General features: G+C 50.6%; 1 protein-coding gene and 1 long non-coding RNA gene across 5 annotated transcripts in view; one reads left to right on the top strand and one right to left on the bottom strand.

The window, feature by feature from the left end:
* Positions 1-2,391: 2,391 nt before the first annotated feature.
* Positions 2,392-8,609, bottom strand: LOC132668671 (uncharacterized). 2 transcript variants are annotated; one of them, XR_009605690.3, is made up of 4 exons: positions 7,793-8,609; positions 7,325-7,397; positions 5,899-6,031; positions 2,392-2,845 (listed from the first exon to the last, which is right to left on the bottom strand). It is a non-coding gene; the product is annotated as an uncharacterized LOC132668671 (long non-coding RNA). The 2 variants fall into 2 exon arrangements; XR_009605689.3 differs by lacking the exon at positions 2,392-2,845 and having other exon boundaries at positions 5,764-6,031.
* A 2,590-nt stretch (positions 8,610-11,199) lies between these two features.
* The window catches only part of ZNF710 (zinc finger protein 710), a 70,089-nt gene continuing 59,201 nt past the window's right edge, over positions 11,200-22,087 (top strand). The window contains exon 1 of one of the 3 annotated variants that reach the window (XM_078449020.2): positions 11,200-11,628. The gene's annotated coding sequence lies outside the window, so the exon portion shown is untranslated. The other 2 variants (XM_078449021.2, XM_078449019.2) reach the window with 2 other exon arrangements.

The following is a 22,087-nucleotide window of genomic DNA, read 5'->3' as shown; positions in this document are numbered from 1 at the left end:
CTCTCAAAATAAATAAATAAACTTAAATAAATAAATAGGTAAATAAAAAAATTACACAAGCAAATACGAGCCTATTCTTGATATAAAAAATCTAAATTCCCATGCTTCAAATAAAGCAGATATGGGGTGCATGGCTGGCTCTATCAGTTAAGCATCTGACTTCGGCTCAGGTCATGATCTCTCAGGTTCATGAGTTTGAGCCCCACATCGGGTTCTGTGCTGACAGCTCGGAGCCTGGAGCCTGCTTTGGATTCTGTGTCTCCCTCTCTCTCTGCCCCTCCCCTGCTCATGATCTATCTCTCTCTGTCTCAAAAATAAATAAACATTTAAAAAAAAAGGGGGGGGGTTGTTTTTTTTCAAATAAAGCAGATGTCCCCTTGGCCCACCCTCTTCTCCAATCCACTCCACACCCCAAATGCTATCAGTTTGTGTATGTCTGTTCTCACCATGTTCTAGACATTTATACACATGGTATAGTTGCACAGAAATATATAGCTTGTTTTGTGTGCACTTTTCTTCCTTTTGTGAACATTATACTAATTGCAACTTGATTTCTTCACTTACTAATAGATCTTAGAGAAAATTTTTGTTTTCTTAGCATGGCAAAGTTTGACTTATTTACATCACCAAAAATGTTCTTTTTTCTGTTGATTTCCTCCATTGAGCCTAAGCTTGAAAAGTTATTCCTTCTCCAGCTGTTTGAAAGTATCTTTAAGGGGCGCCTGGGTGGCTCAGTCGGTTAAGCATCCGACTTCGGCTCAGGTCATGATCTCACGGTCTGTGAGTTCGAGCCCCGCATCGGGCTCTGTGCTGACAGCTCAGAGCCTGGAGCCTGTTTCAGATTCTGTGTCTCCCTCTCTCTCCGACCCTCCCCCATTCATGCTCTGTTTCTCTCTGTCTCCAAAATAAATAAACGTTAAAAAAATTTTTTTAGAAAAAAGAAAGTGTCTTTAATGTTTTAATGGTTTGATCTATTGTTATTATTACTATTATTATTATTAAAGTCCAAATAGAAGCTATTTGCTGTATTATTATGTAAGGTAAGAATAGAACCCCCCCCCCCACCTTAACTGCTGTTGGCCTAAAATAATTTTTTTGGTTTTTTTTAATGTTTATTTATTTTTGAGAGAGAGAGAGAGACCAAGTACAACTGGGTGAGGAGGGGAGAGCAGAGAAAGAGGGAGACACAGAATCCGAAGCAGGCTCCAGGCTCCGAGCTGTTAGCACAGAGCCCAACGTGGGGCTCGAACTCACAAACCGTGAGATCATGAGCTGAACCAAAGTCAGACATGTAACCAACTGAGCCATCCAGGCATGCCAGTCCAACATAATTTTTAAAATGACCCTCTTTTGGGGGCGCCTGGGTGGCTCAGTCTGTTAAGTGACCGACTTTTGGTTTCAGCTCAGCTCATGATCTCATAGTTCATGAGTTCCGGCCCTGAGTCGGGCTCTGTGCTGACAGTGCAGAGCCTGCTGGGGATTCTCTCTCCCTCTCTCTCTGCCCCTCCTGAATTCTCTCTCTCTCTCCCTCCCTCTCTCTCTCTCTCTCTCTCAAAATAAATAAACTTTAAAAAGTAAAAATAACAATAACCCTCTTCTCCCGATGACAGTACCTGGTGACCTGTTAAATTAGTCCGTGGATTGTTGTCTTCTGAGCTACCTAATTTAACCTATTAAAATAATTGTACATCCTTTCAAGAAGAACTTGAAACAAAAAAATAATAAAATAACTACATCTTTGCCCTAATAGCACCCAATTTTAAATATTGTAATTTTCCAATGTTTTATATAGAGATCTGTTCCCTCCATTCTTCCTCGCGTTGTACAAAATTGTCTTTGAAATTCTACCTGTTTGTGTTGCTCAATGAATTTTATAATCTTTTTGTAAAAGTTTGAAAGAGAATCACATTCAGATTTGCGCTAAGCTTGTAAATTCACTTGACCTTTCTACATGCACATTATTCAACCTTTACCTCAGGTGCAGGGTCTGTCTCTCCCTATTCAAGTCTTCTCTTGGAAAAAAAGAAAAAAAAGGCAGTTTTCTTCACATAGAAAATGCTATATTCTGGTTTGACTTATAGAACACGGGGTTCCTCACGCCTCAAAACTATAAAAGACACCCTCCCCCGCCCCAATAAAACCCTCTGGACCGAGAATTCTGGGGGAGAGTGTTCTTGATATCTTTCCTAAATCCTTCCTCAATGCATTTATTCATTAAAGTAGTATTTATTTCAAATGCCTGCTGCGTGCCAGGCCCAGGTTCTGTGCAGTAGGTATACAGCAGGAAGCCACACGGTTTTCTTACAATTATCTCAAAATAAAACATTTAATTAAAAAAAACACAATTATGTCAAAATAAAAAGTTTAATTAAAAAAAAATTCTCTCTTCGCAGGAAGCTCATATTCCAGTGGGGAGAGAGGAAGGGAAACAAGTAAGCAATTAGGCATATGTCATATCAGATGGTGTGAAACGCTGTGGGCAAAATGGAAACACAGGGGGGTGGGGGGCGCGGGGCTTTGGAAAGTGGGCCCGGGGACCGCTGTCTGTCCAGGGTGTTTCTGAGCAGAAACTGAAGGAAGTACTTTAGAGTTTCTACTTTTGATTCTGTCAAACCGAGGAACTTCTCCATTTTTTCTTTTCCCCAGAAAATTACCTATTCCGGGTGCCTGAGTGGCGAGGTGGGTTAAGCGCCTGGTTTGGTCCGACTCTTGATCGCGGCTCAGGTCATGATCTCGTGGTTCGTGAGTTCGAGCCCCGCATCAGGCTCCGTGCTGACAGTGTGGAGCCTGCTTGGGATTCTCTCTCTCTCTGTCTGCCTGTCCCCTGTTCGTGCTCTCTCTCTTTCTTTCAAAACAAAACAAAACAAAACACACAAAAAAACTTTTTAAAAAAGAAAGAAAATTACCTATTTCGTTGGAGTTTTCAGATTTGTCAGCAACTTCATGTAAGATCCTTTTATATTTTTCTTTTTAAGATCTGTTTGTTATTCCCACCATTTTCACGTTGTGTTCTTGTGTTTGTTTCTTTTTCTTCTTCGTGATGTTTATCCATTGTATTTTTCAGACCTCACTCTTACAAAAAGAACCAACTCAAGGACACATGCATCAATGGGACTGTTTTCCATTTTCCTGTTCTTTTTGGCTTTTTTCCTGATCGCTTCCTTATTTTTGTTTGGAGTTTTGTTTTTTAATGTTTCTAAATTGTGTGATGAGTGTTTTGTTTAACTTTTTCTGAGTTTAATAGTAAAATCATCTTAAAAGCTAAATAACTTTTTGAGTAAAGCTTTGCACATACACTGTTGGTTTTGGTAGATTTGGTTCTTCCTGTTATTTTCCAAACGAACATTTTATTCTTCATTTTCTCCTTTATCTAAGAGCTATTGTGGAGAATTTTAAATTGTCAATTAACATTTATGTCTACTTTTAGCATATCGTAAACAAAGGATGTGGCCCATATGATATCTCTATTTCAAATTTATTGAAGGGGGCACCTGGGTGGCTCGGTCAGTTGAGCGTCTGACTCTTAGTTTTGGCTTAGGTCATGATCCCAGGGTCATGGGATCAAGACCCATATCAAGGCCCCACACTGAGCATGGAGCCTACTTATGATTTTCTCTCTCTCTCTCTCTCTCCCTCTGCCCCTCTCCCCCGCTGTGCTCTCTCTCTCTCTCTCTCTCTCTCTCTCTAAATTAAAAAAATCAAATTTATTGGAATTTTCTTTAAGGTTGAAAATTCCAGTTTGTTGGGGGGGGGGGGCGGGTGGCCCTGGGTGGCTCAGTTAGTTGAGCCTCCAACTCAAATTTGGCTCAGTCATGATCTCACTGTTCGTGAGTTCCAGCTCCATGATCAGCTATGTGCTGACATTGTGGAACCTGCTTGGGATTCTCTCTCTCTCTCTCTCTCTTGCTCACTCGCTCTTTGCCCCTCCCCCACTTGTGCGTGCTCTCTCTCTCTTTGTCTCGCTTTCTCTCTCTCTCGATATGAATAAACAGTTTTTAAATTTTTATTTATTTTTGAGAGAGAGAGAGAGAGTGTGTGTGTAAGCGGAAGAGGGGTAGAGAGAGAAGGAGATACAGAATCCGAGGCAGGCTCCAGGCTCTGAGATGTCAGCACAGAGCCTGATGTGGACCTTGAACTCACAAACAGAGATCATGCCCTGAGCCGAAGTCAGGCAATAAACCTACTGAGCCACCCAGGCGCCCCTAAATAAACATTTTTGTAAAAAGCAAAAAGAATTCCTTTTTTTTTTTAAGTTTATTTATTTGTTTTGAGAGAGAGAGAGAGAGAGAGTTCGTAAGCTGGGAGAAGGGCAGAGAGGGAGAGACAGGATCCCAAGCAGGCTCTGTGCTGATAGGGCAGACGTGGGGCTCGATCCCACCAAGCGAGAGATCGTGACCTGAGCTGAAATCAAGAGTCAGACACTCAACCATCCGAGGCACCCAGGTGCCCCGAAAATTCCACTTTTAGAAGTATTTTGTGGATCCTGGAAAATGGGCTGAGTAGCGTGCAGCCCAAGCCAAGAGTCAGTACCTCCAGGAACTGGGGGAAAAGAGCAGTCTGTGAACAAGAAGTAAGCTTAAGGGGAAGTGACTTTGATGCCAAGAGGACAAAGAACGGGCTTTTTTTCAGTAGCAACTAGAGGCCAGGCTCTGGGAAAGGCCCTTTGCATGGATTGTCTCCTTCCGCAGTGAGGTAGGATGCCTCAGAGCAGGAAACTGGGGGGTAAGGAACTTCCTAAAGTCTATTCCCAGCTCAAACTCTTCCCTTGTTTTGCTGAGCGGATTCCCGCTTTTCTTTCAAGACGCCTTTTAAACGTCACCACTTCTAAGAAGTCTTCCCAAAGCCAAGAGCTGGGCTCTCCTGTTCCTGCATAAGTCATCACTAGTCTTACACGTGTCACCCTTGGTTGCCTGGGAGACCCTTGAGGGTGGCCGGCACAGGGTAGATTCTCAGTAAATGTTTGTTGATGAGGCGAAGATTAAAGGCAAAAGAAGGAGACCAAGAAGATAATTCGTGTCTGAAGATTCGACACAGCCAAGCCATCACCCTGAGGTACCCCTCCCCTGTCCCTGCCAAGCAGGTGATGCCTGGGGGTGTTATAGGTAATCATGCTAACATTAAAAGCTCCTTCCGTTTGCGGAGTGCTTTGCTGTCTACACAGCATTACCTTGCAGGCATCATCTCATCTGACCTTCTTGAGCCTAGGTTGCCCTCAGCCCATTTTCCAGGCAGTGAAGCTTTCAGAGGCAGAGTCTGGCCAAGGTCACACAGCTGGCAAGTTGCCACAGCCAAGAGCTCCTGAGACTCAAGTCGTTGCCGCATTCAAACTTGAACTCAGGTCCCTCCTGACGTGAAAGCAGACACACACACACACACACACACACACACACACACACACACACACACCCCTTGCCGCCTTGGTGAAGACTATAAATTCGCCTCCTGTCTTGCTTGGCATCATGGCTTCACAATGGAGTCTTTCTTTTCCAGACAACATGTTTAATTAATGCCTTAAAGGAAATTCACGAGCGTGATCCCTGATGCCATATGCTTATTCGTTCATCTTTTCTTAGGAGGGACAGTAGACATTTGCTGAGCTCCTGTCGATGAACACAGTGCCAAGGACTCGGCGAGTCCTGGACACCGTGACCTGCACGGAGGCCGGGAGGACGCCTTGGAAGGGCCTCCAGGGCAGCCCTGCCCACAGCCCACCCACCACCCCCCAGGCCTGCCTCCTCCTCCCCGCGCCTAGCAGTTACCACCCTACCACCGGGCACCCTCTTGATTTCCCTTCATAAAAAGCCCCATTCTCCTTGTGCACAATACACTTTCACAATAGATAGTCTATTCAGCCCGGAGCCCAAACCAGCAGGAACCAAAATGCTGGTTCTTCTTTACCATTAGGTCTTCGAACGTTCCCAAGGGAGGAGACCTAATTGCGTCCTGCAGAATTAACTTCCTGTTTGCTTGGCTGTCGCTTCTAGGGACTGGAGGCCCCTTGAGGGTCTGGCCTGGGTCTTTTCACTGTCACCTAAGGAGAGGAGATCTTCATTGCTTAAAATAATATAATCAGGGGTGCCTGGGTGGCTCAGTCGGTTAAACGTCGACTTCGGCTCGGGTCACGATTCCACGATCTCACAGTTTGTGAGTTCGAGCCCCCTGTCAGGCTCTGCCCTGACAGCGCAGAGCCTGCTTCTGATCTTCTGTCTCCCTCTCTCTCTGCCCTCCCCCCCCCCAAAAAAAACATTAAAAAAATAAGATTATTATCAGCATAGAAATTCGGCAAACAGACTAAGAGTCAAAGAAGAAAATAAAAATCACCTATAATTCCCACAGACAGAAATAACTCTCGAAAGTTGTTTGTTTCCTTTTCAGCATTTTATATGTGTTTTTTGGGATAAATCTATATGTATATGCAAAATTGTACAAAAATATAATTCTGATGCCTATGCAATTTTGTATCTCGCTCAGATTACAAACATTTCCCATGTCATTAAATATTCTTCAAAAACATGGTTTTTAATAGCCAAAAAGTACTACATCAAATGTGCATGCCATAGGCTCTTCAAACATTTCCTCATTGTTGAATACTTAGGTTACTTCCTTCCTTCTCCTTATTTTTTTGTTTGCAATTTTTGCCAACATAAATAATACTTTGATAAACACCCTTAACATACGTTTTTGTCCACCTCGCTGATTCTTTTTTTTTTTTTTTTTAAGTTCACTTATTTATTTTTAAGTAATCTCTACATCCAACATGGGGCTCAACCTCAAGTCACATGACTTGAGTTTGGCTCTTCTGACTGAGCCAGTCAGGCATCCCCCACCCTGCTGATTCTCTCAGATTTCTAGACACCAGTGTGCTGTTTTGTTTTGTTTTGTTTTGTTTTGTTTTGTTTTGTTTTGTTTTGTTTTAAGTAGACTCCACACCCAGCATGGAGCCCAACTCAGGGCTTGAACTCACAGCCCTGAGATTGAGACCTGAGCAGAGATCAAGAGCCGGATGCTTAACATGACTAAGACACCTATGCACCCATTTCTCTCAGATTTCTAGAATGAAAGTTACTGAATTAAAGTAGCTTTGAAACTTGTCTTAGTCTCCAGTATCAACCTATTTTCCAGGCTGGGTACTGATTAGCCCTCCCATAGCCATACGTGTCGTCATTGTGGCTTTTATGTATTTGTTTTTAACTGTTTGGTGAAGCTGGCAGTTTCCTGTTTATGGTCGATGGCCTTTGTTTCTTTGTGCATATTTTTATTCTTATATTTTTGCAAATAAGGCCAGTGAAGTTATGGATCCAAGTGATGATGGGAATTAACTCACGCAGATGTGCACCATCGGTCACAAGGAAGGGGTCAGAGGAGCTGGATTATTCGATGGCACCCTGTCATTCCTCCTGGGAAAATAATTTGCAAATGTCAGATGTTTGCCCCCACCTGTCCACACAGACTTTTGCTTTTCTTTGGGTTTGCCCTGCAAACCCTGGTGATTCCTAAATTATTACTATACTTCTGAGGACTGTGAGTGGGTGCCCATTTTCTGTGGGACGTCAGTCCCTAGCCCAGTTCTCAGTGACCCTCCACCCGTCTGGGTCTCCCGGCATCCAGCCCGTCCGTCTACCTCCGCTCTCCGCAGTCCCTTTTAATTCAACCCTGGGGTCCTACGCCTTCCATTGGCGGGATTCCAGTCGGGAGGTTTGATACTAAAAATCCAGATGTTGAACACTGCAAAGGCACTGATATATTTTTTAAATGTCTGTTCTGTCAATGAAAGAAACATTTTAATATTCACCTGCTAATCTCCAAGCGGTTACTCTGGCGAACACATCAATCGAGACACTGAAGAGCTGTGTTTCATCCCTTTTCTCAGCTTACAAGATTCCTCAGATTTTCAGAGATGGGCATGAACATTCTGGAAGGCCTGTGGCGTGAATGCATCCTCCCTCGGGGAAATCATGAGGATTAGTAAACCTTATAATAACAAACCTTCCTTCCCATTTCAGCTCTAGGCAGGCAACCATGGCATGCCCAGGAGAGGCCTCCGTTTACTGAGTCTGCCTCACAACTGCTGATTTCTTCCTCTCTCATGGGAATCTGGCGTTCCTTCCTCGGTTGGGGAAGTAGAGGGGACTTGGCTGAACAGTCTTGGCAGGTGTCTGACTCTGTATCTAGGCCCTTGCTGGTAGCGCCTGACATTCACATAAGCTTTACAACTTATGAACTACAGCGCCACGGGTCCCGTCTCACATATTACCTGCTTTCGTGCCTCCCAACTACCCCCAGACGTGGACCCTAATGAAATTAAAAAGGTCTCAGAGAAGGAAGTGGGTCACCTGCCCAGACCGGTTCTCACCGGCAATCTGTGAGAGAAAAAGGTATCAGGGAGGTAGGTGGAGAGCACAGTTACTCTAAAGAAAGGGAGAAAACAGGGGTGCCTGGGTGGTTCAGTCGGTTAAAAGTGTCTCAGTGATTTCGGCTCAGGTCATGATGTTACAGTTCGTGGGTTCGAGCCCCACGTTGGGCTCTGCTCTGGCGGTGCGTTGCCTGCTTGAGATTCTCTCTCTCCCTCTCTCTCTGCCGCCACCCCCCCCCCACCCCCGCCGTTTCAAAATAAACTTTACAAAAAGAAGAAGAAGAAAAGGAGAAAACAGACTTGCTGGAAAGAAATCCCAACCAGAAACTCTGATTCAGTCGCTCCATAGCTGTGACCTTGGGAAGTTTTGTGGGTTTTTTGTAACATTTCTGTGCGTCAGTCTCCTCGTATGCAAAAGGATGACCAGAATACGACATCTACCTGGCGTAAAGGTGACTGTAGAAATCTGTTTATCATAGTAGGTTCATAAAAGTGGAAACATCCACTTTTTAAGTGCAACAATTAATTTGTTTAAACAAATTAAGATACCTGCATATATGTATATATGGAATGGCATCATTCATTAGCAGTGACCTTGTGTTTCTAAACAGGGAGAGATATTTGTGGCCTATCTCTGGGTAGGTATCGTTGTAGGGGCACCCGGGGGGCTCAGTCAGTTGGGCGTCCGACTTCGGCTCAGGTCATGATCTCAAGGCTCGTGGGTTCAAGCCCTGCATTGGGTTCTGTGCTGACAGCTCAGAGCCTAGAGCCTGCTTCCGATGATTCTGTGTCCCTTGCTCACTCTGCCCCTCCCCCACTCGTGTTCTGTCTCTCTTTCTCTCTCTCTCTCTCTCTCTCTCTCTCAAGAATAAAACATTAAAGAAAATTTTTTTAAAAAGTGGTTGTAATTCAGTTGGTATAGGGTTATGCCATTTTTGTTAATTTTGTAAAAATAGCATATTTACGTGTGTAATCATTCATCTGTTTAACGAGATTGACTTTGGAGTTTTATTATGATGTGCATTTACATGTGGATATGTGGGTATAAAACACCCAAGAATATACACCAAAATATAATGTCTCTACAGGGGGTTCTTTCTCAGTTTGGCTTAGCTGATTTTCAAATTCTTTCACAATGAACTTGTGTCACAGAGAAATAATAGAAGTATAAAATGTTTACAATGCAGGAACTGGAACGTCGGTGTCTGCCTCCAACCGGGGGGCGTTTTCCTGGTGCCAAGTTCATCTGCAGGTTGCTGGGGGAATGAGGAACCCAAGCAAAGGCCCAAGAGGTTTTAAGAGATTTAATTCGGGCTCTGGAGGAGTCGATAATCTCTTTCTCTCCCTCTCCCCCCCTCAGTGTGAACTTCTGTGTCTACTTCTCTTTGCTGAGCAAACACAGCCAGGTGTCTGCTCAGAGGGGCCCTCCTGGATTTTATGAGGCCTCCCTCTTCTCATTCTTGTTTGTTCTTCAGGCAGGCCACAACTCCACGGAGCAGGCCAGGCCTCTGCAACTGCAGTCTTCCCATTTCCAGGATGTGAAATTTCCGAGACATCCAGGATGTCCTGGCCATCCCGATCAGGCTTTAGGCGTTCCCCAGTCCCAGTGAACCCACTGGGACACAGGCCATCTTTGAAGGAATGCTTCCTCCACAGAGAGCCCATCACGTTTCTGACACGGTGAGTCATTTTGGTTTCGGCCCAGAACGTAAAGTCATTCCCAGGTTGTAAGGGCACCTCCCTGGCAGTCAGTCACTCCCCGATTTATAATAATAATGAATAAAAGCCACCAGGTATTGGCACTTATGCACCGGACGCTAGGCATGGGCTCAGTTAAGCCTCACAACAACGCTGGGGGTCAGGTGTTTTCATGCCCATGTTACAGATGGGAAACTTACATCAACCTGCCCAGGATATGCAGCCAGTGAGCCCCCCGCCCTTAAGACACAAGACCCCGTCTCTGCACCGCGCAAGACTTCTTGACCCCATTTTATAAGTGAGGAAACCGAGTCTAAGTTATTCACTGGGACTGTTGTTCACCCAAGTTCTTGAAGTTAGCAAGTGGGAGAAGCTAAAATTTGAACATCTCGCTGATAGGGCCCCGCTGCCTGACTTGTGCCCTGACACAGTCCCCACTCGCCCCTCCCTGACTTGTGTGCCCTGACCTTCCTCACTCCCCACTCCCCCACTGTACTCCACACCGCAGCAAATACTTGTGGCTATTCCAAGAATCTGTGAGAATGTGCTCTCTTGCCCTGGGGCCTTTGGACAGGCTGTACCTTCCCATGCGTTTGCCTGGCACAGGCCTGCTTTTCGATGTCACCTCCCCCAGGAAGCCATCCCTGATCACCCCGGTTCCAAGAATGCTCTGTGGCGCCTCCTTGGTTCATTCATGGCATTGCGGTTGCCGGCCTCCTGGCTTCTTCCCCTCCCCTGCGGGTCTACAAAGCCTAAGCGAGGGCCACGTGTGCTGATGGCCAGTTCCTCCGCATCCAGCACAGGAGCGGGCACAGAGTAGGGACTCAGTAAGCATTTGTTAAATGAATGTCTGATTGTCAGAGCTGCGTTTTGCTTTGTTTGGAGGACACAGCTGAGGTGCGCCGAGGGGGGAGTATATAAATAATGACAGCAATGTGGCTTCCCTTCTATCCTATTTAGAGGGCTTAGTGGGCGAGTGCGCCGGGGTCATACCGGGCTCAGTGCCCTGATGTGAAAACCATGGTGTCCCCCTGGCTGAAGCAGTCTCGGGCTACTGTCTTCTCACTCCCAGTCAGAAACAAACCACGTTCTGAGCGACTGGAGTCCTTGCTCACAACACCGGGAGCCGGTTTAGGGTGGGGCGAGGGGCAGTGGCCTTGGGGCTCCAGTCTCTAAAGGCCCGGGCCTCTGGGCTGGGGGGAGGGGTGAAGAGTGGCAGGTCCCGTCCCTGGGAGGCTGCAGTCACTGGGGGAGAGACAATGGGGCTCAGCATCTGCTCCCCGCTGGGAGAAGGGACCCTCCAGTGAAAAGCCAGGGAGAGCAGGGAAGTGTGGGAGGAATTGATGAGGAGAAGGGGTGGAGCCAAGGAGAAGCAGCCGGGAGGAAGGAAGAGAAGGGGAAGGAAGAGAAGAGGGAGGGGTGAGGATTCAGGCTTTCCTTCCTCTCCATGACCCGGTCCCGGGCTGCAGCCCGCTCCGGCATTGTTTCCTGCGGAAACCCTGGGGGCCCACGGAGACCTCACGTTTCTCCCCAGCCCCTTGGCGGCAGCCCCCGTCCGTGGGTCAGGCATCCAGCAGGTGCTCAAAGCTTACTTGGGAAAATGAGAAATGTGGCCAACTTTGCTCAGGGAACTTTTCCCTTGCCTTCTCCCCACTTCTCCGGAGAAGCTGAGGGCAGAGCAGGTCTTGGGAGCACGCCCAGGCGCCCCATGAATAATTGACCCTTCCTGGCGGCTCTGCCCGGCTCAGTCCGAGGACTCCAGACCGGCCCAGCGTCGGAGTCGAGAAGCGGCTCCGAGTGGCGGGCGTTCGGGAGGTTGGAAGCCGAAGGTCCGGCCTGCCCGGGGAGCGGGGTCTGGCGGGGGGAGGGGGGGAAACGGGGGGGGCCAGGCGGTGGCAAAGCCCGCGGCCCCGCGGGGAGGCGCCTGGGGCCCGACCCCCCGCGCCGCGAACGGCCACGCCTCGGCGCCCCCCAGCCTCGCTCCCGGGGTGGGGACGGGGGGCGCGGCCCAGGCCCCGGGATCGGAGAGCCCTCGGGGGCGGAGGCGCGGGGGGGGGGGGGGGGCGGCGATCCCAGCGCCTCCTCCGAGCCCCTTCCCACCCCGGCCCCGGCGCTCGCAGCCCGTGCCGCTCCCTCGAGTCTCGCCGTCCAGGGCTCTGCAAACAGCTGTTTAAAGGCTCTTTTACAGTTCAGTGCTCTGCGGGGATGTTTGTTCCAAGCCCATCTGCCTACTTTAAAAATATATAAGTAAAGAACACACCCAGCCTTCCACCCCTGGCTGGGGAGGGGCGGACTCGGCGGCCCCCGCCCGCACTTCGGAAGGAGCCGGCACCCAGCCGCCGCCGCCGCCGCCGCGGCCCCCGCCCCCGCCGACCCTCCTCTCGGGAGGACGCCCCGGGCTTCCCAGGGGGGAGGGGGCGCGCAGCCCCCGGGCCCCCTTTGTGCGGGGCAGGGCCGGGCCCCCCATTTCCATGCGAGGTTCAGACGCTCCCCCTCTCCCCCGCTTCAGTTAATCTTTGTTCCCCTTTTCTGCTGAGAGGAGAAAAAAAAAAGAGAGAGAGAGAAAGAAAAGGAGGAAAAAAGGCGTGACTTGATTTTCAAACGAAACTCCCACAGCAAACAAAACCCTTTTAGAGAAATAAGAAAGGAGGAAGAAGGAAGAAAAGAGGGAAGAAAAAAAAAGGAGAAAGAAAACCCTCCAGGCTTTCAATTTGAGTGGGAGAGTTGAACCGAAAGAAAGAGAAAGAAAGGAAGAAAAATCCTCTCTGCGGTAGAAAGAGAAAAGAAAACTTGGGCTGACAGGAGGGGGGTGCTGGAGGGGGGGGGGTGGAAGGAAGTGAGAAAACAAAAGAGAGATAAAAGGGCTGCTTTTCTGTCTCTCTTCCTCTGCGAGCTGGGTTAGGAGGAGCTGTTTTGCATCCCTTCACGTCAGCCCTGCCTCATTCCCTTCTTCCAGGGAGGGAGAGAGAGCGAGAGAGCGAGCGAGCGAGAGAGCGAGCAGGAGGGAGAGAGAGCGAGAGAGGAGAGGGAGAGAGGAGGGGGGGAGAGAGAGAGGGAGAGAGAGAGAGAGAGAGAGAGAGGGAGAGAAAGAGAGGAGCCGGAGGGAGGGCGGCAGGAGCAGGCGGCGGGCGCGCGTGGAGGCGGGCGGCGGGCGCGCAGCAGCAGCCCGGGCGGTGGGCAGCCAGGAGCCCCCGGCCCGGCCCCGGCCCCGGCCCCGGCCCCGGCCCGCCGAGGGCCCCCAGCGCAGGAGCCGCGCCCGGACCAGGGTGAGTGTCCCGCGCGGCCCCCCGGCCCCCGGCCCCGCAGCCCCGGGCGGCGCGCCGGCGGGGGCGCGGGGGGCGCGGGGGTGGGTCGAGGCGGCGGCGGCCGACCCGCCCCCCGCCTCTCCCCGGGGACGGCCGCGCGCAGGCCCGCGCCGCGCTGCAAACATGTCGTCTTTTCCTTTCACTTCCACATTCCCTCATGCCGGGGAGCTGGAGGGAGAGAGGGAGAGCCGGGGAAAGAGGGAGAGATGGCGTCTGGGGGGGGGGGAGGGGGAAGGGAGGGAGGGAGCGAGCGAAAGAGGGCGAGAGCGAGGAGAGCGCGCGAATGAGAGAGAGAGAGAGAGAGGGAGAGAGAGAAGCAGAAATGAAAGGAAAGCGCCGCGGTGGCGGCGGCGGCGGCGGCGGAGCGGGAGGCCGGGGAGGCGGCGGCGGCGGCGGCGGCTCCCGGGCCCGCACGTGGGTGTCCCGGCGCCCCGCGCGCTCCCCCCGCACCCGGCCCGGGACTCAAAGTTTCACCCCCTCGCCGCGCCGCCCCGCCCCTGCGGCTGCCCACAAACTTTATTCTCCGGTGCGGGGGGGGGGGGGGTTGGGGGGACGGTTACGGCGCGTCCCCGCCGTCCCGGGAGGGGGGGTGGTGGTGGCGGGGGAGGGCCGAGCGGACTGAGGGGGGGGGGCTGGGGGTGCCCCCCGAGGGCAGCCGGCGGCCGCACGTCGTGCGCTGCGGGACCCCCGCCTGGCCGGCGTCGGGGCGCCCCGGGCCGGGGACCTGTTGAAGGTGCTCGCCGGCTGGCGGGGTCCCCACGGCCTGTCCCTAGCCTCCCTAGTCTCAGTTCCCCTTCCTCGTTGCCCACTCGCCGTCTCCTCGCGGTCATTTTCCTAATTGGACGGAGCTGTGGGGTGTGATCGCCGGCGTCAGACGCGGGGGGGGGGGGGGGGCCGAGGCTGCCGGGTGGGCGCGGGGACCCGGGTACCGACGGGGCAGCCCCTGCAGGCGCGCAGATCCCACAGACCCGGCCCTAGTGCCACCGCCCCCCTAACTGCGGACTTGCTAACTAGTGCGTATCGGGTTTTTTTTTTCCAACTTGCCTTTTAAGATGACTTTTATGGTCGCAGCAACTGCTTCCCTCCAGTCTGAGCTGTAGTTTGGGAAGATTTAAGAGGCCAGGGCGGTGCTTGCGTGGGTTTTAACTAACCCGAAACGGTCCTTAATGTATCTGTCTCTCAGCTCTGCGTTGGTTGGGGCGAAGGCAGAGCCGTAGTCTGGGTGCGTTTTCACTGGGACACTGCGAGGTGCCCGTCCTTCCCCGTCGGAGCGGTCCAGTGAGTGGCCATCCTGGTGGCCCACCTTCGGGCTGCCCGGCCGAGCGCCTAACTGCCAAGGGCACTCTGAACGCCTTTATTTCTGGGCAAAATGGAAACTCCTAGCCGGTGTCGACCTGGAGGGGACGGTAGCCGGGTCCCGTGGGTGTCTGGGAGAGTCACAAAAATTCCCCCACAGGTGTGCGAAGCAGGACTTTGCACCCTTGGGGGTCACCCAGCCAACTTTGAAGCTACTCTTTGAGTCCTGCCTTTGTACACGTGTAAGCAAAACCAGTCAAAGTTCATTTCTGCCAAGTAGAGGGCCCCTGGGCCTGCATCCCTGGTGTGCTCTTATCAGGGGCCTTTAAAAGACCTGCCGGGTCTTGTGGGAGAAGGGAAGAAAACCACCCCTAATTGCCATCAGACATTAGAACATGTATTTTTAGTGTTTGTGATCAAGCCATGGGCCTGTCTGGTTTTGATTTTTGAGACCGAGCATGACTGTATGTTTCTTGTTTGTTTTAAGTGAATATTGTTTTCTAGAGCTTTCTTGGTGGTTTTGTCAACCGGCCCATGGGCCACATGTCACCACCCTGTGCCAAGCACCTGTTTGAGCCCTAACTGGTCACCTATAGTTCCAGCTGCATTAGTGCTCCAGAAACCTGCAGGACCTGGCTTCCTCACATGAGGGCAGTGGGAGAGAGCAGCTCTCTTTTGAGTAGGGGGGTGTTGGACATTTGGGTCACATTTTCTTTCCTCCAGGCTCGCCTGGAGGGAGACGCAGTGAGTTGAAGTGAGAACAGATCCTCACTCTTCTCTGGGCAGATTCCTAGGTGAGTCCTTGTCCTGGGGTGTGCGGCCAGCAGGCCGTTTGTTCTGTACTTGGGTCACCTCCATCCCGACCAGGCATTTCCTACCGGGGAGACTTATTTTAGGCTCGCTGTCTAGAGACCAGGAGACAAGGTCTGGGATGGTTTTCGAGTGGACAGAAGGGAGACTAATGGGACCACCAGAGGTTTTGCACGACTTCTATTTTAGGTTTGCCTTGCGGCCCGGAGGTATTTCCATCTGAGTTTGCTCAAGTTTGAAGGTAGAAGAGAGGAAGTAAACAAAGGAGGAGTCAAGTGTATCCCGCAGGATGCTCCCCACAGGCTCCTCATTGGGCTTGCTCCCCCACCAGGTCCCAGGGCAGGGGCTCATGTTGCTGACTGAAGGAATCTCTGCATCTGCTGAGTCTCGTGTTAATGATGGTTGGTCTCAACCCTCAGACTTCAAAGCCGGAAGACACCGTAGAGATGGCCTGAAAGAAACTGAGGCATGAGAAAAGCTCCATGCCTGGGGCTGTGCTCTAAGTGGCAATGCCAGTACCTGAACCAGAACCTTCAGAGTCCATTTCCGGTGCTTTTAAACACAGGGCCTTGGCCTCTGTTCTCGCTGGGGATCCCGAATCAGGCTCTGTCCAGAGAGTGTGGCTCCGAGACCATGAAACCGTGGGCGTATGCTCCCTGCATGAGACGGGTAAACAGGGCACTTTATTGTCCAGCTCTGTTACACACATACTATTCCAGAGGCTTTGACGGGCCACTGTGACTACTAGGGGACACCAGGAACAAAGTGTGCCAGTTCAGTGAGGCAAGCGGTTTCGTTCTCGGGATGTTCCCAAGTCACACTCGGCACTTTTTGATCCGGAATGCTTCCTTCGTGCCCTGTTCTTGTGTGTGATTTATTTAGGATTGGTCTGCAGAGAAGAACGGGGGTGTAAGGAAGAGCCAGAGACCTGAACCGATGTCTCTTCGTGGGTTAGCTCTCCTACTAGAATGTCAGCTCGTGAGGGTAGGAGGTCTGTGTTCGTGGCTAAGCCCCTGTGCTCAGAACAGGGCCTGGCACGTGGTGGGCCCTCGATAATCCTTGGTGAATAAGTGGACCGGGCATTAGGAAAAAGACCTCCCTCCCAGTAGGAACCCACGAGTGACACACAGAGGTGGGGACAGGGAGGTGATTGATGGGACCTGCAGAGTTTTGCAGTGAGTCATGGCTTCAAACAAGCTCCAGACAGGTAAGGCAGGAGCAGCTGGGAAGAGTCGATCCTGCATAGGTGGAGCCACTGGGTGGAGACTGTGCAGAACAATAGAGACATCTTGAACTGGACTGGATCGCGGGAGAATAATAATAATCAGGGTATCTTGGGCCGGGCTTGTCCACATGCTTTGTGTATATCGTGTCCCTTAGTCCTTGCAGGTGCCGGTACTAAATCGTTATTCCCGTTTGGCAGATGGGGAAACTAGAGCCCAGAGGAGCTGAATAACTTGCCCAGGGGCACAGAGCTGATACCTGAACCCAGGCTGACTGACTTCAGGTTTTGCCTCCCTGCAGTGAACAATGAGGTCGGGGATCCCTGCCCACACCAAGGAGCTGAGCATTCAGAGCTTTGGGGTTCCTCGAAAGGATGGCAGCGGAAACACTGAAAAAGAAATCGTTGGTCTGCGGTGGAGCGAGGCGGGTCAGGGAGCCTGCCCTCTGCTTCCCTTTGCCAGGACCCGCACCGCGCTCGAAGACCATTCACCCAACGCAGACTCGAAGGGATGCTCCTTTGGGAGGCCTCCCTGTCCCCCGAGCAGAGTGGCTAGCACCAGGTGGGGACTATTTCGCACTTGATAAAGATTTAGGAGACTTTTTCTTTTCTTAAGCATGCTTTTCGACTTCAATTTTGGCTGGCATGTATTTGAAACCGGCGGGGATTTTAAAGCTAGAAGTGTGGCTGTTGGCCTTGAGGGCTCCAGAAAGTGTTTCCCACACGTGTAAACCCTCCCTTCCTGATCCAGGATGCTGGTCCAGGCTCTTGCAGACCACAACAGCTACCCTTTCATTGACGGTGTGATTTACCAGCCTCTGTGCTGGGCCCGACCTCATGGAGCTTGTAGTCTCCCTGGGAGACAGACACTGAACTAATAATTACACAAATACTCTTTAATTACAGTTGTTATAAACGCTTCAAAGGGAAAAGTACAGAGGCCATGGGAGCTGATAATCAGGGAGGATGAGGGAAGGGAGGCTTTCCTGAAGAAAGGGCATTTAAACAGCCACAGGAAAAAGGTGGGTGAAGAGGCCTTAGCCAGGGTGGGATAGTCCGTTAACCTTGATGTAAACCCCAGGCCCTGCACCCGCAGCACCAGCATCGTCTGCCCGGCCCGCCCAGGAGCTTGTTAGCAAAATGCATAATCTCTGGCCCTCAGCAGACCTGCTGAATCTGCATTCTAACACGACTCACCTGCGTGGTAAAGTCTGCGAAATGCCAAAGGAATCAAAGTTCTGAACGGGGAGGGAGGGGGCGGTGGATTCTCGGCTTGGCTGTGAATGAGTTGGATGACCACGGGAGAGTCACTTCTCTGGTTAATGAGGGAATTAGATCATCTCGCAAAGTTCCTTCTGGCTTCTGTCATCTCTGGCTTTTGCTGGTGTGTGCTGTTTCCAAGCTTATTAAGAGTGAGGGCCTGGGCGTCCACAGCATCCACCTCTGGTGGATCTGCCTCTGGTGGCCGCCCCCTCCCCCCCCCCCCCCTCCAGCAGGCACTAGTCCGTGTGGTGGTCTGACTTCCCATAAATGCTGCAGAGCGGCCAGACCGGCAGAGCTTTGGGGAAGGATCAGAATAATTCGCAAAGAGCGTGTGGGGCTTTGTTGCACGCAGAGAGATTGTCTTAAGGTGACCCAGGGAGGATTTGGCCTGAATCGAGAGAAAAACTGTTCAAGGGTCAGAAGGGCTTTGGGGAAGAAAGGTATACCATTTCTGCCAAAAGCGGAACCTAAAACGAGGGAGTTGCTCAATAGTTCCTTGCTTGTGAACATAATACTTTAAGAATGGCCACGGAGCGTTGTGCCTGAGATCCTCACATCAGTGTGGAGAGGACCAGAGGGCCAAGGCCCGTGGTGCTTGAGCCTTGCAGTCTGGGGAGGGTGGGGGAGGGAGGGCTTCGGTTGTGCACGTGCAGCCGTGCAGAGTGTTGTGTGGACGTGTGCGTGCTTTGCTGGGGAGAACATCCAGAGCTTTTGCCGGCCTCAAAGGGACCTGCGACTTCCCCGAACTAGGGGCAAATGCCTTTCTTAGCTCATTGCACCCAACTCTCTTCCAACACAGCACTTACTATGGACCAGGCACCATCCTAAACACTTTCCATACATCCGCTCATTTAGGATGAATAGCTTTCTGGAGGTCACGTGTCAGAACCAGGCCTGGCACTGGACGGTTGGGCCCCAGAGTCCCGGCTCACAAAGCCTAACTTCCTAGCAGGGCAGGTGGGACTAGGGGAGAGCACTTTTAGGAGAATGGAAATTGAGATGACAAAGGTCCCTAGGTTACAAGCAAGTGTCTCCCAGGGGCGCCTGGGTGGCTCAGTCAGTTGAGCGCCCGTGACTCTTGGTTTCAACTCCGGTCATGATCTCGCGGTTCATGAGTTCAAGCCCCGCGTCGGGCTCTGCGCTGGCAGCGTGGAGCCTGCTTGGGATTCTCTCTCTCTCCCTCGCTCTCTGCCCCTCCCCCACTCTCTCTCTGTCTCCCTCAAAATAAATTAAAAACAAAAAACCAGGTATCTCCCAATTGCTCGTGCATAAGACAGAAAAGTTTTTCCCCACGTTGCCAGGCTAGCCCACGAGAGTCTGTGTCAGTACTGGGCCTAAGTCATTTTGTTTGCTTAGAAAAAAGAATTAGGAAACAAGACAGCCGCAGCACTGCAAGCTAAATGAAAGATTCTGGATTCGGCCAGAAGATGCTTGAAGAAGTGCACTGTCGAATAAGGGGCGGGGTGGTAGCAGGAGATTGGGACAGATTTTGAAAGGGGGATTAAAGGACATTAGAAGCCAAAGCAGGGCCAAAAATGTATGTCGGATCGGCAGCTTCCAAAGGTAAAATGGACTGGTTCTCATTACTTACTAATTAATGCGTGTAGCTCACAGACCTGACCCTTCCCCCATCCCTAATGCCTTACCCCCAAGTACAGAGGCCTTGTGTTTTCTCTTTAATTCATTTCTGTGCTGTTTGAATTTTTATCAGTGTGTATGATCTTTATAATTCATATACTTATAAATGGAGTGAAGGACTGTTAGAAGTGGGTTGACCTCTAGGGGGGTTTTAATTCTGTCTTCTATAACCGTCATCCTAAAGGCGTCTGTGATATTAAATATATATGCTCTATTGTGTGTATATTTTGGGAATACTGAGAGAGGTGTTGGAAGCGGGAGGATTTTCAGTAAAGTCAGAAGCTGAGACCAGGGAATCACAATGTAGCCCGACCACCTTCCCTTTCTTCGTTCCATTCCCTCAGTGTGTAATAAATAGGGAATCAAGGTCAGGTAGGAAGGATCGCCACAGAAAGCGGGAATGTCCACCCTCCAGATTGACAGGGGAAACTATCACTTCTGTAACGACTCTTGGTTCAGTGTGGTTTGTCTTCTGGTCATGCCCGAATGCCATCTATGACCCCATCCCATTCCCAGTGGGGCAGCCATGGAAGAACGGGGTTCCAGATGGGGAGGCTATCCTGCAGGTGTTCGGTAAGAAACAATAGCCGAACTTCAGTGGTTGTTTTACGCACCACATCAGAATGTCCTGAGAAGGACCACATCCAAGCCGGCCTCTTGAAAAGCATCAGGTTCCCTTTGGAAGCTGGTGGTGCTGGTAGGTCAGCCCCACCCTGCGATGTTTGATCGTGGGGCCCCCGAGTTTACATGCCTCCTCTCCCATCAGGCCTCCGTTCACTAGCCACAGACCACAAGTTCGCTGCGGACTTGCTATTACCGGGAAGCAGGTCACCTCTGAAATTCTGAACTCTTCCCATCTCCCCACCGCACTTCCCTCCTTGAACACCCCTGCGCCAAGCTGGGAAACCTATGCCTACCCACCGGGGCAACATGTCTAGCATCAACCCCATCCCTAGGTCCCCTGTGTCCTGCCCTGGCTACCCCCGTAGGCCTGAGCACCCCACATCCTCCCGTGCCCTAATTCCCTGCCTACAGATACAGACACACCTGTCTCCCTCCTCTCTGGCCCTGCTTCTCCCCAACCCACTTCCCGTGTCACTCCACCCAAAACTTCACAGAGAAGAGTTCACCCTTTCTGTCCCTGCTTCCTCTCCCTCTCTCCTCTCCAGCTCCAAAACAGCAGACTATTTCAACCCCCACTCCTACCTGCTCTTGCAGAGGCCCCTGACCCACCCCCTGAGCATGCCTGGCAGTCCCTTTTGTGGCCTCTGCTTACTTGACTTCTCCATGGCAAATACTGGCTCGTCACTCTGGGCCCTCCTCTTACAACTTACTGTTTTCTGCCATTCCCTCCTCTCCTGCCAACACTTTGGTGCCTCGGCCATGGTTCTCTGCTACTTTTTCCCCTTCTGTGCTTATGGTTTCAGTCTGCAAGGCCAGGACTCTTGTCCTGTATCTATCTCTGTCTTCATGTCTCCTATACACAGTTCAGAGCTGGGTTTACATTGGTTATAGTTTTGGATACATGTGGATTTCTTTGTACTATCTTATTTTGTGCTTTCTGTTTCTTCTTTTTCGGATTCTTTGTTCATTCTTTAATTAAAAAAAAAAAAAAAAAAAAAGATTTTATTTTTAAGCAATCTCTACACCCAACAGGGGGCTCGAACCCGCAGCCCCAGGATCAAGAGTCGCGCGTTCCACCGACTGACTTAGCCAGCCGGGCTGTTCATTCTTTTAAGTTGATTAAAATATTTTTTTTTTGGGGCGCCTGGGTGGCGCAGTCGGTTAAGCGTCCGACTTCAGCCAGGTCACGATCTCGCGGTCCGTGAGTTCGAGCCCCGCGTCAGGCTCTGGGCTGATGGCTCGGAGCCTGGAGCCTGTTTCCGATTCTGTGTCTCCCTCTCTCTCTGCCCCTCCCCCGTTCATGCTCTGTCTCTCTCTGTCCCAAAAATAAATAAAAAACGTTGAAAAAAAAAAAAAAAGATTTTTTTTTTTCCCTTTCTTTCCTTCACTGTTTTTTTCTTTACTGCTTTGCAGCTTACACACTCTGTTTCTATTCTTTTGATCCTTGCAGACTGCAGAAGATTTAAAGTTAGTTGGTGTCTATCTCTTCTCAAATAATGCAAGGACCTTGGGAATGCTTTCTGTAAAGTCACTGTTGTGACACACGCAGTCGTCGCCCAGTGGTTTAGCTGCATCGTGTTTCTCTCTTCAGTTCCACAAACCGGGCATTTATTTTTAATGTTCTATACAGTTAGCCTTTGCTTTCATTTTCCGCATATTTTCCATTTTGCTTACTTAACGTTTCTCCTTGCATCTCAGACCTACTTTCTGATATCACAACATATGGTGAAGATCTTCTCATCGTAAACTTCTCGTTCCTGTTTGGCTAACGTTTTATGTCATCCTTACTGTTACTGTTTTAGTGGGTATAAAACATTAGCTTGCCAGTTATCTTCCCTAAGTGTTTAAAGATAGTTTTCCATTGTCTTCTGGCCATTG

The sequence above is a fragment of the Panthera onca genome, chromosome B3, assembly GCF_046562875.1.
Source record: "Panthera onca isolate mPanOnc1 chromosome B3, mPanOnc1 haplotype 2, whole genome shotgun sequence".
Taxonomy (NCBI): domain Eukaryota; kingdom Metazoa; phylum Chordata; class Mammalia; order Carnivora; family Felidae; genus Panthera; species Panthera onca.
This window is presented reverse-complemented; position numbering and strand designations above follow the sequence as displayed.